Below are 17,500 nucleotides of genomic sequence, written 5' to 3'. Positions count from 1 at the left end.
TACAGACACAGAGGTCACACCCATCTCATTCACACAGATTGTGGGACACAGAAGCAATGCCTATCTCGTTCACTGGTATTAACAGACACAGAGGCCACGCCCATCTAATTCACTGTGGCTGAGAGACACAGAGGCCATGGCAATCACATTAACTAGGATGGACAGACACAGAGGCCACGCCTATCTCATTCACTAAGATTAACAGACACAGAAGCCACCCCCACCTCCTTCACTGAGACTAAAATGCACAGAGGTCCTACCTACTTATCCACTGGAACTGACAAACCCACCTGACGGCCACACCTGCTTCACTTACAACGCCAAGTGCAGAGGCCACACCCACCTCATTTTCTTGAACTAACAGACACTTAGGCCACACCCACCTCCTTCACTGGAACAGACTGATACAGAAGCCACTCATGTTTTTCACTGGTACTGACAGAGGCCACGCCCATCTATTTTCAGATAGCAATAAAACACACAATGGACAAAAAAACATTTACATTTATTAATGAACAGGTTAATGAGATTAACATAAACTACGCTTTCATCATGAAGCATCACGTGATATCTGATATCAGTTCCAAAACTTACACCTGGCACCCTGAATTCAGAACAGAGAGGCAAAAAATGAGAATTTAATAAAGCAATAAAACAGAAGAGTTTTTCATTTTGTAAACATTTTGTGGGGCAGCTGCAGGTCAAGCCCTAAAGCCACGTCCTCTGCTTCATCCCAGCTTCTTCATCAGCTCTGCAGAATGCTGGGAAATTCCCAAGTGTGATGTCATGGGTCTGATGTTAGAGCCTGGAGGTGTGAAGTCTATTCATCTCCCCATCACCCCCCCCCACACACCCTCCTCCTCTCTCCTTTTCAATTGAAGCTCCATTCATCCTTCTACATCAGTGTGACAAAGCCAAGCAAGCCACTTTTGTTTGTTTCCAAAGCTTTGGAATTATAAAGTTTTGCAAAAAAATGAAAAAGTGAAGTCAGACACTGCAGGAGTACAGCTGTGAACGTACAATGTGTTCTAATTGTATATTAAACATTACAATTCGGAAAAACGAAAAGAAAAAAAGTGGATTATCTCTAGGCTGGTAATGAGGGTGTGTGTGTGTGTGTGTGTGTTTATTTTAGCATGCACGACACGCTCACTCTGCTCACTCTATTCTGGCTGAATGTAGATAAAAAATTATTTTCTGTAGATAAAAGTTGTTCATTCTGATGAAGTTATTAAGTTCCGGATTCTGATTGGTCAGAAGCTCTCCATTACATTTCTACAGCCGAAGCTCCAAGAGTTGTGCAGCAGTGCTTACGGTTTCCATAGCAACAGCTCGAGCACAGGGACGTGTACGGTGAAAGATCTTTAAAAGTTTGATAGAGATGTTTTGTTTAATGTTTATGAAAGGAGTCTCCAGTGTCAGAGCTCTGAAGCCCTGAACCTGAACCGTGAGTCTGAAGTCAGACAGATTCCACTTCCTTTCCTGTAAACAGATAAAAAGTGGAAGAAAATGGGGGAAGAAAAAAAAATCCATGTTCTTTAATACATAAAAAATTTTCTTTTGGCAAATTACTGCAGTGTGAGAGGAATAAAAAACATAAAAAATAAAACAAAAATTACAAAATAAAATTAAGTAACACAAATATATATATATATATATATACACTATATTTCCAAAAGTATTCGCTCACCCATCCAAATAATCAGAATCAGGTGTTCCAATCACTTCCATGGCCACAGGTGTATAAAATCAAGCACCTAGGCATGCAGACTGTTTTTACAAACATTTGTGAAAGAATGGGTCGCTCTCAGGAGCTCAGTGAATTCCAGCGTGGAACTGTGATAGGATGCCACCTGTGCAACAAATCCAGTCGTGAAATTTCCTCGCTCCTAAATATTCCACAGTCAACTGTCAGCTGTATTATAAGAATGTGGAAGTGTTTGGGAACGACAGCAACTCAGCCACGAAGTGGTAGGCCACGTAAACTGACGGAGCGGGGTCAGCGGATGCTGAGGCGCATAGTGCGAAGAGGTCGCCAACTTTCTGCAGAGTCAATCGCTACAGACCTCCAAACTTCATGTGGCCTTCAGATTAGCTCAAGAACAGTGCGCAGAGAGCTTCATGGAATGGGTTTCCATGGCATTTCCATAGCAGCTGCATCCAAGCCATACATCACCAAGTGCAATGCAAAGCGTCGGATGCAGTGGTGTAAAGCACGCCGCCACTGGACTCTAGAGCAGTGGAGACGCGTTCTCTGGAGTGACGAATCGCGCTTCTCCATCTGGCAATCTGATGGACGAGTCTGGGTTTGGCGGTTGCCAGGAGAACGGTACTTGTCTGACTGCATTGTGCCAAGTGTAAAGTTTGGTGGAGGGGGGATTATGGTGTGGGGTTGTTTTTCAGGAGCTGGGCTTGGCCCCTTAGTTCCAGTGAAAGGAACTCTGAATGCTTCAGCATACCAAGACATTTTGGACAATTCCATGCTCCCAACTTTGTGGGAACAGTTTGGAGCTGGCCCCTTCCTCTTCCAACATGACTGTGCACCAGTGACCAAAGCAAGGTCCATAAAGACATGGATGACAGAGTCTGGTGTGGAGGAACTTGACTGGCCTGCACAGAGTCCTGACCTCAACCCCATAGAACACCTTTGGGATGAATTAGAGCGGAGACTGAGAGCCAGGCCTTCTCGTCCAACATCAGTGTGTGACCTCACAAATGCGCTTCTGGAAGAATGGTCAAAAATTCCCATAAACACACTCCTAAACCTTGTGGACAGCCTTCCCAGAAGAGTTGAAGCTGTTATAGCTGCAAAGGGTGGACCGACGTCATATTGAACCCTATGGATTAGGAATGGGATGTCACTTAAGTTCATATGCGAGTCGAGGCAGGTGAGCGAATACTTTTGGCAATATAGTGTATATATACATTAAAAAATATTTTTAACTTTTATATAAATAAAAATAAATAGAGTTTAAAACTTAGTGCTTTCACCAAGACAACATTCGTCAAGCTGGGTTTCAGTTTTCTCATCAGTCTGCCACAATGTGCTATCTTTTTGCAGACAGATAACACACCTCTCTCTCTCTCTCTCTCTCTCTCTCTCTCTCTCTCCATCACTCCTAATTCACTCTTTTTCATTCCGGTGTTCAGTGAGCTCTGGGCAGTTGGTGTCGCCTCCTGAGATTGGACTTGTGCACTTTAACTCTTTTCTTTTTCCCTCTGTTTTTTTTTCCCTTTACCTTCAAGACATCACTCTCCACCCCACACTCACACACACACACACACACACACACACACACACTCTAACATACACACACACTCTAACATACACACACACCCTCTCTCATTCTCCTCTTTCGTCCCCTCTGTCACTTCTTTAAAAAACTAGTTATTTTGGACGCAGTGAAATAAATCCTGCGTGACCTCAGAGCACCGCTATCCATTTTCATCCACTTTATCTATTACTTTCATCCTTTCTCTCTCTTCATCTCTCTCCCTTCCTCTCTCCTTCATTCTCTGTCTCTCTGCACGTCTGGAGGTGTTTTATGTAACCGGATACAGTCAGGCTGCTGTGTCTACAAAACCCTGTTTGAAAGACAATACTCTCTTTCTTTCCTTCTTTCTTTCTTTATTTCTTACTCATTTTACACAATTCATCCCTCTCTTTCAATCATTTCTTTACAAAAGGGGGATATTGAGTGTCGCAGCACCTCCCTTGTCCCCTCTGGTTCTCTCCAGAGACTTAAATGAAATTCGCAGCATTAAATCAGTGTGTTCCCGAATATTATTACCTCTCACACCCTCATATTTTAAAAGCCTACTTTCACTTTTTAATAGAAAAGTTGATCAAAAAGGTGCTTCCTTTTGTGCTGATGTCGAAAAAAAATTGTCGCTTAGCAACGGAGAGTCAATCAGAAAACCTGAACAGCGTGTTATAAACAGTCATATCGCAGGCTTTGGGCTGTAAAGTCACATAAACTCTATTTTTAGTTTTGTTCCTACATATCTAAAGAAATGTTACTATATTTTGTCTAGTTATTTTTCATTGTACACCTAATTCCACTTTACTTCCTAAGTCTATTTTATTTTTTTCTTTTAGATTCCGTTTTCATTTTATTTTATTTTACTTTTAAATACCATTTTTTGTTAATTATTTTATTATTAATTTTTAGTTGTGTTTTAGTTTAATTTTACTTTTAAATTCTATTTTTGTTTCACTTTATTTCTTTTTTAAATTCCATTTATTATTTTATTTCTCTTTTAAATTTCATTTTGTTTCATTTTATTTCGCTTTTACCTTTCCTTTTCGTTTAGTTTTATTTTCCATTTAAATTCCATTTTTGTTTTATGTTATTTTGCTTTGAAATTTCTTTTTTTTGTTTGTTTTTCCTTTTAAATTCCATTTTTGTCTTATTTTACTATTAAATTTCAGTTGTGTTTTATTTTATTTCAGTTTTAAATTCCACTTTTTAAATTTTACTTTACTTTGAAATTCCCTTTTAATTTTGTCATTTTACTTTTAATTAGATTTTTGTTTTTATTTCATTTTACTTTTAAATTCCAATTTTCTTTTTATTTTATGTCACTTTTGAATTCCATTTTGTTTTGTTTTTATTTAATTTTATTTTACTTCATTGCATATTAAGTAAATGAGCTATTTATATTCAGCTGTGTTTATAATAATAGGCATTTCACTGCATGCCACACTGTGTATGATTGTGAATGTGACAAATAAAATAGAAATTCAATTGAAAACCCTGACTGTTGTGTAAACAGTAGCGCTAGCCTTAGAGGGGAAAAAAATAAAAAGATAATGTCAAACGTGATGGAAAAAGTGACCATTGTTTCTATACTGATTGACCTGAAGTAGAAATGCTGAGTGTTGAAGCGATATTTTATTTGCTGTTAACTGAGTGACTGAGTGAGATGCTGAAACGACAGTCATGAGGTGAACTCGGAGTCCACTTTAATTTTATTTTCTCATAGTACATACACTATCGTGCCCAAAGTTTTGGGACACGCCTCCAAATGATTGAGTTCAGGTGTTGTTTTTCAGGGGTTAGGCTCGGCCCCTTAGTTCCAGTGAAAGGAACTCTTAATGCTTCAGCTTCCTACCAAGACATTTTGGACAATTTCATGCTCTTTGTGGGAACAGTTTGGGGATGACCCCTTCCTGTTCCAACATGACTGCACACCAGTGACCAAAGCAAGGTCCATAAAGACATGGATGAGATACCAAAATGTCTTGGTATGAGCCCGAGTCCAACCCCCTGAAAAACAACACCTGCATTCAATGATTTGGAGAGGTGTCCCAAAACTTTGGGCAATGTAGTGTATCTCTTCACTGAAATGCTAACAGTAGCTATAGGAATGTGGTTAAGAAAATCCTGAGGTAAACGTGTTTCCTCTTATATATACATTTACACGTTATAAAGATAAATGCAAAATGTCAGACTTCATAACAGTAAACTGCTTTAAAACTGTTTCAATATTAGCAATATTAGCTTTCTCCTCGTGCTAATACACAGCTTAGCTGTTACTAGCGGGCTAACTCTTGCTGCTAACAGCATGGTCCTGACTGAGAGAGTTAGCTAGCACAATTACCTCAGTGAAGTAACTCACTACAAGCACCTAGTAATGACGTTGGAAAATCTTCCACCATCTTAACATTCTGTTTTTAAGATCTAGAACTTTCCCATGACTTCAGAGCTAGTCTGACCTCAGGAGAGGTCATTTTTTTTCTTCAGCTAGGAGAGGTCATCAGACTTCAGCTCAATAGAGGTCATTTTTTTCTTCAGCTAGTAGAGGTCATCAGACTGCATCAGAGGTCATTTTTTATGTAAATATTTGACAGAAATGAAGTAAAAATTCGAGTATGTACCTGGGGTTAGAAAAAACCCTAACCCTAACGCTGGAAATGCTAAGCACTTTGCCGGAATAAAGAAGTAACTTAAGAAGCTAGTATCACGCAAGCCTGGTTAATGAAGCTAATGATCAGCTAATTGAGCTAATGATTTCTTTCTGCAGCTTTGTTCCATTATGCAGCGCAGCAGGAAAGGAAAAACTCCTCCGACTTCTCGGCCATTTTCACCACCTACACAACGCTCAGGCCCTCTCACAGCCGACTGCACTTTTAAAATCATTAGCGTAATTAATGGCGCTAGTGCAGAAACACTGAGGAGCATGCAGGTACAGATGGAGATGTTTGTTTGTTTGTGGTTTTTTTTTTTTGCACATTGTGTTGTAGATACATTCTTATTTTTTTTTTAAAGAACATATAATCATAAAACAATATGTTTAATCAGACGCAGCACCAATAACTACAGCATTTTATAAATATTGGATGCGGGGATATTGACCACACGCGATCAGCTCACGCTTGACGTTAATTAAAGAACAATAAAAGCACGAGACTCCTGTTATGACATTGGAGACTCCTTCCCGACATATGAAGGGGTTTTTTGTCATTATTTGGACATGAAGTTCTTGTGAATGAGCCGTTGCCATGGAAACGATAAAGGATCGGAGCGCGAGTGTTAATATAAAGCTGTCACTTTTTGTCTTGAAGCGCGTGAATCATGGTCGTGAGAGAGAGAGAGAGAGAGAAAGCACACACACACACACACACAGAGTGATTATGTTTATTACTCGACCACTTTCAGGACACGGACCGATGATGAGCTCTGGATTTGCCGCAGTGTGTGTGTGTATGTGTGTGTGTATGTATGTGTGTGTGTGTGTGTAAGCCGCTGGTAAATCCTGATGTCTTTTCAGCACAGTGAAGAGCCTCAGGCAGGCAGACAGACAGAACCAGAGCTCTTTCACACACCCTGCAAACCGTCTTATCTTTTTTATTAAGTCTAAACAGCGGAGGAAAAGAAAGAAAGAAAGAAAACATGAAATAAAATGAAATGAAATAAAATAAAAGCGCAAACCAATATTTTGAAAATCTCAGAGCATGATCTAAAAGCCAGCTGAAAGAGATACACTATATTGCCAAAAGTATTCGCTCACCTGCCTTGACTTGCATATGAACTTAAGTGACATCCCATTCCTAATCCATAGGGTTCAATATGACGTCGGTCCACCCTTTGCAGCTATAACAGCTTCAACTCTTCTGGGAAGGCTGTCCACAAGGTTTAGGAGTGTGTTTATGGGAATTTTTGACCATTCTTCCAGAAGCGCATTTGTGAGGTCACACACTGATGTTGGACGAGAAGGCCTGGCTCTTAGTCTCTGCTCTAATTCATCCCAAAGGTGTTCTATCGGGTTGAGGTCAGGACTCTGTGCAGGCCAGTCAAGTTCCTCCACACCAGACTCTGTCATCCATGTCTTTATGGACCTTGCTTTGGTCACTGGTGCACAGTCATGTTGGAAGAGGAAGGGGCCAGCTCCAAACTGTTCCCACAAAGTTGGGAGCATGGAATTGTCCAAAATGTCTTGGTATGCTGAAGCATTCAGAGTTCCTTTCACTGGAACTAAGGGGCCAAGCCCAGCTCCTGAAAAACAACCCCACACCATAATCCCCCCTCCACCAAACTTTACACTTGGCACAATGCAGTCAGACAAGTACCGTTCTCCTGGCAACCGCCAAACCCAGACTCGTCCATCAGATTGCCAGATGGAGAAGCGTGATTCGTCACTCCAGAGAACGCGTCTCCACTGCTCTAGAGTCCAGTGGCGGCGTGCTTTACACCACTGCATCCGACGCTTTGCATTGCACTTGGTGATGTATGGCTTGGATGCAGCTGCTCGGCCATGGAAACCCTTTCCATGAAGCTCTCTGCGCACTGTTCTTGAGCTAATCTGAAGGCCACATGAAGTTTGGAGGTCTGTAGCGATTGACTCTGCAGAAAGTTGGCGAACTCTTCACACTATGTGCCTCAGCATCCGCTGACCCCGCTCCGTCAGTTTACGTGGCCTACCACTTCGTGGCTGTGTTGCTGTCGTTCCCAAACACTTCCACGTTCTTATAATACAGCTGACAGTTGACTGTGGAATATTTAGGAGCGAGGAAATTTCACGACTGGATTTGTTGCACAGGTGGCATCCTATCACAGTTCCACGCTGGAATTCACTGAGCTCCTGAGAGCGACCCATTCTTTCACAAATGTTTGTAAAAACAGTCTGCATGCCTAGGTGCTTGATTTTATACACCTGTGGCCATGGAAGTGATTGGAACACCTGATTCTGATTATTTGGATGGGTGAGTGAATACTTTTGGCAATATAGTGTATGATTGAAACAACATCTGAATATCTGATCATGTTTCCACAGCGGAGATAAACAGGAAAAGACTCGATGTTGCCCACCATCATCATCACCATCATCATCACCATCATCATCATCACCATCATCATCACCATCATCATCACCATCATCATCATCACCATCATCATCATCATCACCATCATCATCACCATCATCATCATCATCATCATCGGTGTGTTTACTTCATCAGTTTGCCTTGAGCATCTTTAACAGATCAAACTTTTATTTTCCCGAGGTCAGAAGCACGTGAAAGATTCCCGAGGTCAGAAGCACGTGAAAGATTCCCGAGGTCAGAAGCATGTGCACCGGGTAACGTCCTGAAAGCGTTTCTGATCATCTGATCGGTTCTGACTGGATGTTAAAAGCATCACAGAGTTGATGATGTCAGCACTCAAGTCAATCTCCTTCAGATATTCCTGCAAGTCTTCATGAAATTTTAACAGCAGCAGCAGTGAAGAGAAAGAAAGTGTGGAACTGGGGTTTGACTCTGAAGAAGGGAGAGAAAAGAAAATATTTTTTCTTTTTACTCACTTCTTAAAGCATTAAATTCTGGTCACTTTGTATTTATTTATTTATGAATGAATGAATTTATTTATTATTTAATTTATTTATTGGAAATATGTGCAAATTATATTATTCAAATTATATTATTATTATTATTATTATTATTATAATACTTATTTTTCATTTTTTTACTCCCTTCTTAAAGCATTCTGGTCACTTTGTATTTATTTATTTATTTATTTATTTATTTATTTATTTATTTATGTAATTTGGATGTATATGCAAATTATATGATTCTGTAATAAATTATTTATTATCATTTATAATAATAATAATAATAATAATTATCATTATTATTTGTAATTTTTTTATATTATAATTCTTTTCTTTTTACTCACTTCTTAAAGCATTAAATTCTGGTCACTTTGTATTTATTTATTTATGAATGAATGAATGAATTTATTTATTATTTAATTTATTTATTGGAAATATGTGCAAATTATATTATTCAAATTATATTATTATTATTATTATTATTATTATTATTATTATTATTATTATTATTATTATAATACTTGTTTTTCATTTTTTTACTCCCTTCTTAAAGCATTCTAGTCACTTTGTACTTATTTGTACTTATTTGTACTTTGTACTTTGTACTTATACGTGTTTATTTGTTTGTTTATTTTATATGAAAGTATGTGCATATTATATTATTATTATTGTTATTTTATATATATATATATATATTTACTTTTTACATTTTTTACTTCCTTCTTAAAACATTAAATTCTGGTCACTTTGTATTTATTTATGTATTTAGTTATATTATTCATTGAACTATGTGCAAATTGTATTATTATATAATATTTTTTTTATGATGATTGAATCACAATCTGGGGGCAGAATAGCAAATTACTGTAGAAGATCTAAGCAAGAATTCTTTTCTCAGTTGTTCACATTCACATTCTCAAGCTCACATTCACATTCAAGAACTTCGAAACTTGAAGGAACTTCAACTTGAGAGCTTCTGCAGAAGAATTCTACCTCGAGAGCTTTAATAGGATCACTTATAACCAGCGACTTCACCTCTGAAACTACAGCCCAGGAGGACATTTCAAAATAAAGTTCAAGAGAAGTTTAATACAGAAACTCGGGAATGATAGATAAGGAAGATCAGCTGAGGAACTTTAACCAAGGAATTATGGCTTTAATACAGAAACACAGAAATATTAGATAAGAAACTTTCAGCTTAGGATTTTTACACGTTCATGCAGGAACTTCATCTCATTATGTCTAGTGGAAGAGATTTAAAGCAAGAACTTCAAATACTGAAACTTTAGCCTCAGAATTTTAACCCAAAAGGTTTTAGGAACTTTAAAACCAAAACTTCACCTGACAAACTTAATCCCAGCTGAAAGTTTTTAATCTCAGGAGTTCCATCCTTGGAATTTCTGAATTTTATCTGTTAAATAAACACCAGCTTTACTAGCTAGCTAGCTACGACTACACGGAAAGCTAGCTGGTCTACTGCGAGATCAGCAGAACAGCCATGGTGTGCTTCATCCAAACTTTTACCAGTTCAGTACACTTACATCGGGAGCAGAAACTTTGTGGACAGTGTTGTGCTGGGAAACTGTAATAACTTTAAGTGTGTGTGTGTGGGTGTGTGTGTGTGTGTGGGTGTGTGTGTGAGAGAGACTGTGAACCTCCCAGCTGCCAGGAGTTCCCCAATAACATCTAATTCAGTAGAATACGGCAGTGGCACCGAGGCGTCGTGTTCACGGTTCAGCCGTAGCGAGCTGTTTGTGTGGAAACCAGATTAGAGCCTCTGAAACTCCGTTCTGAGCTGTTTGTTGAGGTTTTTTCATTGGTTTCTGATCAAATAAAGTCTTTGCTTTTATACAGCGCTGAAATTACTTTAAATTCAAGCAATAAATATCGATGTTAAGCTTTAAAAAATGGCAGTGATGCCTTACAACTTTTAGTTTAGCTGGAAATAATTCTGCTTAAAAAAAAGAAGAAGAAAGAAACAAGAAACCCTGACAGGGACAGTGGGTGGGGTTACACATTGTGGGTGGAGTTTTTTTTTAAAGTAATGGGTGGAGCTAATAAACAGTCAAAATGTAATACATCAAAATGTCTTTCTGAAGTAATATTACGCCTGCTCAGGTGTCACATGACCTGAATCTTCAAGCAATGCTTAATTATCGTTAAATATCATACCGTGTTTCAGATTGTGTCTCGTTACACAACTGAGCAGTGGGATTTTGTTTAGTTTTCTGTGGTGTGTAGAAATTTGATCAATTCTAGCTGAAACAAGATGTTGCTTGGAATGAATGCTCTACCAACAGAAGGAGCGTTTGTAAAAAAAAAAAAAAAATTACACAAATATAATTTAATAAACTTGAAGGTTTTAAGAGTAAACTGATTCATTACACAACCATGCTGTTGTGTTTTATTCCTTACAAACATGAGTTTAGTTTTAAAATCATTCACAGTTACACACCAGCCTTTCTGCACAATGCAGCAGTTACATAAATCCTGTGTGATAGAGATTAAACATCCTGCACAAGTTGTACTGCATCGATTCAGACTTTGTGTCTCATTACACCAGAGTGTTTTCTAGAAATGTTACGATATGATACGATAAGATACAATGTGATAAGATACGATACGATATGATAAGGTACGATATACATTATGATAAAGTACAATACTATACAATAAGGTACGATACGATACGATAAGGTACAATACGGTAAGGTACGATACAGTACGATCTGATACGATACAATAAGGTACGATACAATATGCTAAGGTATGATATGGTAAGGTACAATACAATACGATAAGACACGATACTATATGATTAGATACAATATGATATGATACGTTACAATATGATATGATACACTATGATACAATACGATTGATACAATAAGATATGATATGATAAGATATGATACGATAAGATACGATACGATAAGATCTGATCTGATCTGATCTGATACAATACAATAAGATATGATACAATACAATAAGATACATTGTGATACAATATGATACGGTACGATACCATATGATACAATACGATAAGATGCGATACGATTTAATATGATATGATATGATAAGGTACGCTACAATAAGATACACTATGATACAATACGATCTATACAATAAGATATGATACAGTAAGATATGATACAATACGATACGATATGATACGAACTGATACAATAAGATATGATATGATAAGATGCGATACAATGTTATACAATACAGTAAGATACGTTAAGAAGATGATACGATACAATAAGATACAACACGATACAATACAGTACGATAAAACGTGATATGATAAGATACAATACAATACATCATGATACCATACAATACGATGTGATACAATACATTATGATACAATAAGATATGGTACAATAAGGTACCATACAACACGATACAATCCGATATTATTAGATACGATGCACTAAGAAAAAATACGATACAGTGACGTCTCGATGTGATCCGTTTTTTAAAACTCTAAAAATAAGGAATATAATGCTTGATGTTTCGGGTCATGTGAGCAAACTAATGTTCCTTCAGACGATGATGATGATGATGATGATGATTATAGAATAAGGAGTAGACATACTGTATTTGTAATAATATATGGTATCGACAGGAAATTTCAGATAAGTTCACAAAGGTTTTTTGTCAGTAATTATGATTTTATGAGATTATAAATTACAACTCAGGTGCCACACACACACACACACACACACAAACACACACACACACACCCCTTGTCCGTCTCTCAGTCTATACATCTTCTTTACTCTGTACTCTTGCTCTGCAGTATAACATCCCGTTATTGGATTAGAGACCATAATAGATTCAATATCTTCCCCAGAGGATTCACACTCGCTCCCGAGTTTCTCTCCATCACAGCGGTCCCGAACAAACCGGGTTCGAACCGTCACCATGAATCACTGCTGATCTACTGCCAGAAAAAAGCCTACAAAAAACGGCTTAATTCAGAAGACATAAGAAATCTCAGTGGAAATGATTTTTAAACCGCAACCAGATGGAGCTGCGGTGAAACACAGGCCCTGCTTCAGTAGGCTGGACCTCACACACACACACACTTTTCAACTGATCCAAAACCATTAACTCACACGTCACTGGACTGCACCTTCACACACACTACTGCTATTGTGAGAAACATATACACACACACACACACACTCTCTCTAGGGGGCAAACACACACACACACACACTCAGGCTGACACACAGTCATTTCCTTGTGCTCAATCGCGTCATTCTTTGCAGCCGGCTCGTTTAACAGATCTGATGACCGTGAAATCAAGGGCCGCTGAGGCACCTGCCCACATACACACGGCTGCCGAGAATTACACACACACACACACACACACACACACACACACACACACGGTTTAGTCAGAGCTGGATGGGGAACTCTGGATGGGATACTGAAGGAAATGAAATTTAGAGCCCTGGGTTTTAGCACCGAAGATGAAATGGAAGAAATGGAGGAATAAAATAAACATCAGGATGAAAATAAAACCTGCACTGCATTTCTCTTTGTCCTCCATCAGCCCAGACCGCTCAGTGGTGCTAATTTTGCTAACGGGTAATGGAAGCATATGACCACCAGTTTAGTGCTGTGTAAATGTGAGTCAGTTCACTCATTTATCACCACTGAATCCTCCTTAACGTTAGGCCACGCCTCCTACGCAAGTCTGAGGCTGGAGAGGAGCGACACCGAATTTAAGCCAGAAGTCTTAAAGCCCCAGACGGGGGCATCAGTAGACACTGTTACTCCAAAACATTTACATCATTTACATTATTCAAAGCTGATTGAAATGGGAGCTGAAGCGAAAGTATCCACTTCAATCATATGCCCCGCCCCTGTGCTGTGCTCCACCTGCATCTGGTTTCCGCCCCCTCTATGCCCCGCCCATTGCTGTGCTTCACCCTCTCACGTGCTCCAACCCCTCATTATGCCCCAGCCCATCATTATATTCCCACCCCCTGCTGTGCTTCACTGTGCTCTGCCCCTTACTGTACCCTACCTTGCTGCGCTCAATGCTCTCATTGTGTTCTGCCCCCTCAGTGTGTTCCACCCCCTTACTGTTCTCTGCCCCATTGCTATGCCCTGTCCTTTCACTGTGCTCCACCCCTTCACTATGCTCCATCTCCTCACTGTGCCCCACCACTATCTTATACCCCACCCTCTCACTGTGCTCCACCCCTTCACTGTGCTCCATCTTCTCACTGTGCCCCACCCCTATCTTATACCCCACCCTCTCACTGTGCTCCACCCCTTCACTGTGCTCCACATCGTTACTGTGCCCCACCCCTATCTTATACCCCACCCTCTCACTGTGCCCTACCCCTTCACTGTGCTCCACCTCCTTGTTGTGCCCCATCCCCTGCATTTAGCCATTTAATACCTAATGTAGCTGAGGACTGAGGAGACATAACTACCAGTCTCATCACTCTGTTCATTTGTAATTAGCTGTTATTAGTTAACGATGTGGTTCAGCATCTTATTTGTGTACAGAGACGCTATTTCACAATCCAGCCTCAGGAATTATTCAGCAAGACTGAAAGAAATGTTACGAAATGAAAAAGTTACGATGTTTGATGGATGATGACACTAAATGGTCTTTTCCCTTAAAAACTCTGCCTATTGAAACCAGAAACCTTAAAAGCAAGGCAGTTGATGCAGATTGAAAGACAGCCATGTCAATCAAACCCCCTGGAATTAAATGCATTGTGTGTGTGTGTGTGTGTTTGGAGGAGTAGACACTATGGCTTCCTCAGATGTCCCTGAAGATAAAACACTCCTGCCTGATGGGTTTTTACTGACCTCTGTCTATCACACACACACACACACACACTTTAACACTTGTGATTTCTATCTCAGTTAAAGTTTCTCCTGAGGCTGGACTCCATGACCCAACCGTTCTGCAGAATGGAGTCAACCAGGCCGTTAAAATCAATAGCGCTGATTTACACACAATACACCACAGTGTGTGTGTGAGTGTGTGAGACATTCCCTTACACCCTGCTGAGTTATGGATGCACTAAGCACTGTATTTTGTTGGCTCTTAACCCCTACAGCCCACACACCTCTCCTGAACATGGCCCTTGGTTCAGTTTAGATGATTTTTTACATTTTTTAATTTTTTAAAACTTTGTTACACCATCACAAGAAACATTTACGTCTTTCTTCTCAATTTATTTTGTCATGAAAGCCTACACAAGTGTGGCAAGCTCAGGTACCGGAGTCTCCTACAGAGAAAAAATGAAGATATTTATTCACTTAATTATTCAATTCATCAGTTTTATTCAGTGATTTAATTAAAGTCTGCAGGTTTATACTCACTCTTATACATTATACATTCATATCCAATAAGCCCATAACAATGATATCAAATTTATTTTATATTTTACATCCATTTTATTTAATAACAGTGTTCATTGTTAATGTTATTATTTATTTAAATTCAAATTAAATTTCAAATTAAAAGTTACATTTTATTTGCTAAAATTACTGAGATAAATATCCTGGGTTACTAGTATAAAGTTACTAGGTTAAATTTACTGAGTTAAAGTTATTGGGTTACTGGGTTAAAGTTTCAGAGTTAAAGTTATTGGGTTACTGGGTTAAAGTTACTGGGTTAAAGTTATTGGGTTACTGGGTTATTGTTACTGGGTTTAGGTTATTGGGTTACTGGGTTAAAGTTTCAGAGTTAAAGTTATTGGGTTACTAGGTTAAAGTTACTGGGTTAAAGTTATTGGGTTACTGGGTTATTGTTACTGGGTTTAGGTTATTGGGTTACTGGGTTAAAGTTTCAGAGTTAAAGTTATTGGGTTACTGGGTTAAAGTTACTGGGTTAAAGTTATTGGGTTACTGGGTTATTGTTACTGGGTTTAGGTTATTGGGTTACTGGGTTAAAGTTTCAGAGTTAAAGTTATTGGGTTACTAGGTTAAAGTTACTGGGTTAAAGTTAGTAAGTTAAATTTATTGGGTTACTGAGTTAAAGTTACTAAGTTAAATATATTGGGTTGCTGAGTTAAAGTTATTGGATTACTGGGTTAATGTTACTGGGTTAATGTTACTTGGTTTAAGTTATTGGGTTACTGGGTTAATGTTACTTGGTTTAAGTTATTGGGTTACTGGGTTAATGTTACTTGGTTTAAGTTATTGGGTTACTGGGTTAATGTTACTTGGTTTAAGTTATTGGGTTACTGGGTTAATGTTACTTGGTTTAAGTTATTGGGTTACTGGGTTAAAGTTACTGGGTTAAAGTCAATTCTTGTGCCATTGTTACTAGGCTAATTCTCTTGGGTTAGAATTCCTGGTCTATTCTTCTCTGGTTCCTGGATTTTTTGCATTTGTTTCATTTTTTTTAAATTATTATTATTTAGGGGTAATTTATTTAGTGTATTTGATTTACCTGATTTTAATTCTCCAGAGCTGAAATCTGTGCTGAATTTCCTGACCACAGTGATAGTGCTGATGAAACTGGGTTAAAGGGCCTGGCTAAAAGCAACTGATTTAAAGCTTCTTGGCTCAAATGTGTTGGGTGAAGTAGCTATGGTGAAGTTTGGATTAGGTTTCTGGGCTGAAGGGTTTTGCTTAAGTTCCTGGGTTTAACTTTCTTGGCTAAAATTAAGAGGCTAAACTTCTTTGACAACTATTACTAAATCAACTTGGTTAAAGATCCTGATTAAAATGGTTATGTTAGAGGTTCCAAGGATTAGCTAGTTGCTGGATCAACACTGCCAGTTTGATGAAGCTCAAGTTCCTTTGGCTGAAGTTTATTGGCTAAAATTCTTTTAACTGAAGTTCCTGGGTTCTACATCCTTATATAAAGTTAATAGGATAAAGTTACTGGATTAATGTTACTGGGATAAAGATACTGGCAACAATTTACTGAGCTAAAGTTACTGGAATAAGGTTACTGGATTTAATTTACTAGATTAAAGTTACTGGGATAAAGTTACTGTGATATATTTACTGGGGTAAAGTTACTGGGGTAAAGTTACTGGATTAAAGTTACTGGGGTAAAGTTACTAGGAAAAAGTTCTGGATGTTTCCTGGTTGCGGTTCTTATGATAAAGCCGTAAGCAGATATGTGAGTTTATAAATCCAATGTGGAATAATAATAACATCCATTAAGGAATTGGAGATGTGTATCATTTTTTAGAATTTATTTTCCTTTCCAAGTCAAATCATTCATCTCTTCGAGAAAGCTACTTGGATTGATTTTTCGCTCTGAGCGTGTATCTGTTCAGAGGAAGCGTTGTTCACATTAGCATTCAGCGTTCAGACAGAAAACAGTTGTGTCTCTAATTCAGTTGCATTCAAACCTTTATCTAAAGTTGGTGTGCATTAAAGCGAGAAGCTCCATTTGTATTGCAGCTGCTGCCTGGCAGATGTGCGAGGAGTGTTAAGTGTGTTAGATGACGGGTGGCGAGTGAGCGCTAAGAGCAGCTGCTATACAGGATGCTGGCTTTAACATGCTAGGCTAGTTCTGTTTAAATCTGTGAGGAAATGGAGGCTGAGACAGCTGAGGTACACAATAACAGCTGTATTAAACATCTTTTTTGTGGTTTATTTTATATTAAGTATGTTAGCATTATAAAGCTTTATGATCGCTAGCTTTTTAAAACACTAGCTTTCTGAT

The sequence above is a fragment of the Hemibagrus wyckioides genome, linkage group LG22 (assembly GCF_019097595.1).
Source record: "Hemibagrus wyckioides isolate EC202008001 linkage group LG22, SWU_Hwy_1.0, whole genome shotgun sequence".
In the NCBI taxonomy this organism is placed as follows: Eukaryota; Metazoa; Chordata; class Actinopteri; order Siluriformes; family Bagridae; genus Hemibagrus; species Hemibagrus wyckioides.
The sequence above is the reverse complement of the archived record's forward strand: the minus strand, read 5'-3'. Positions refer to the sequence as shown.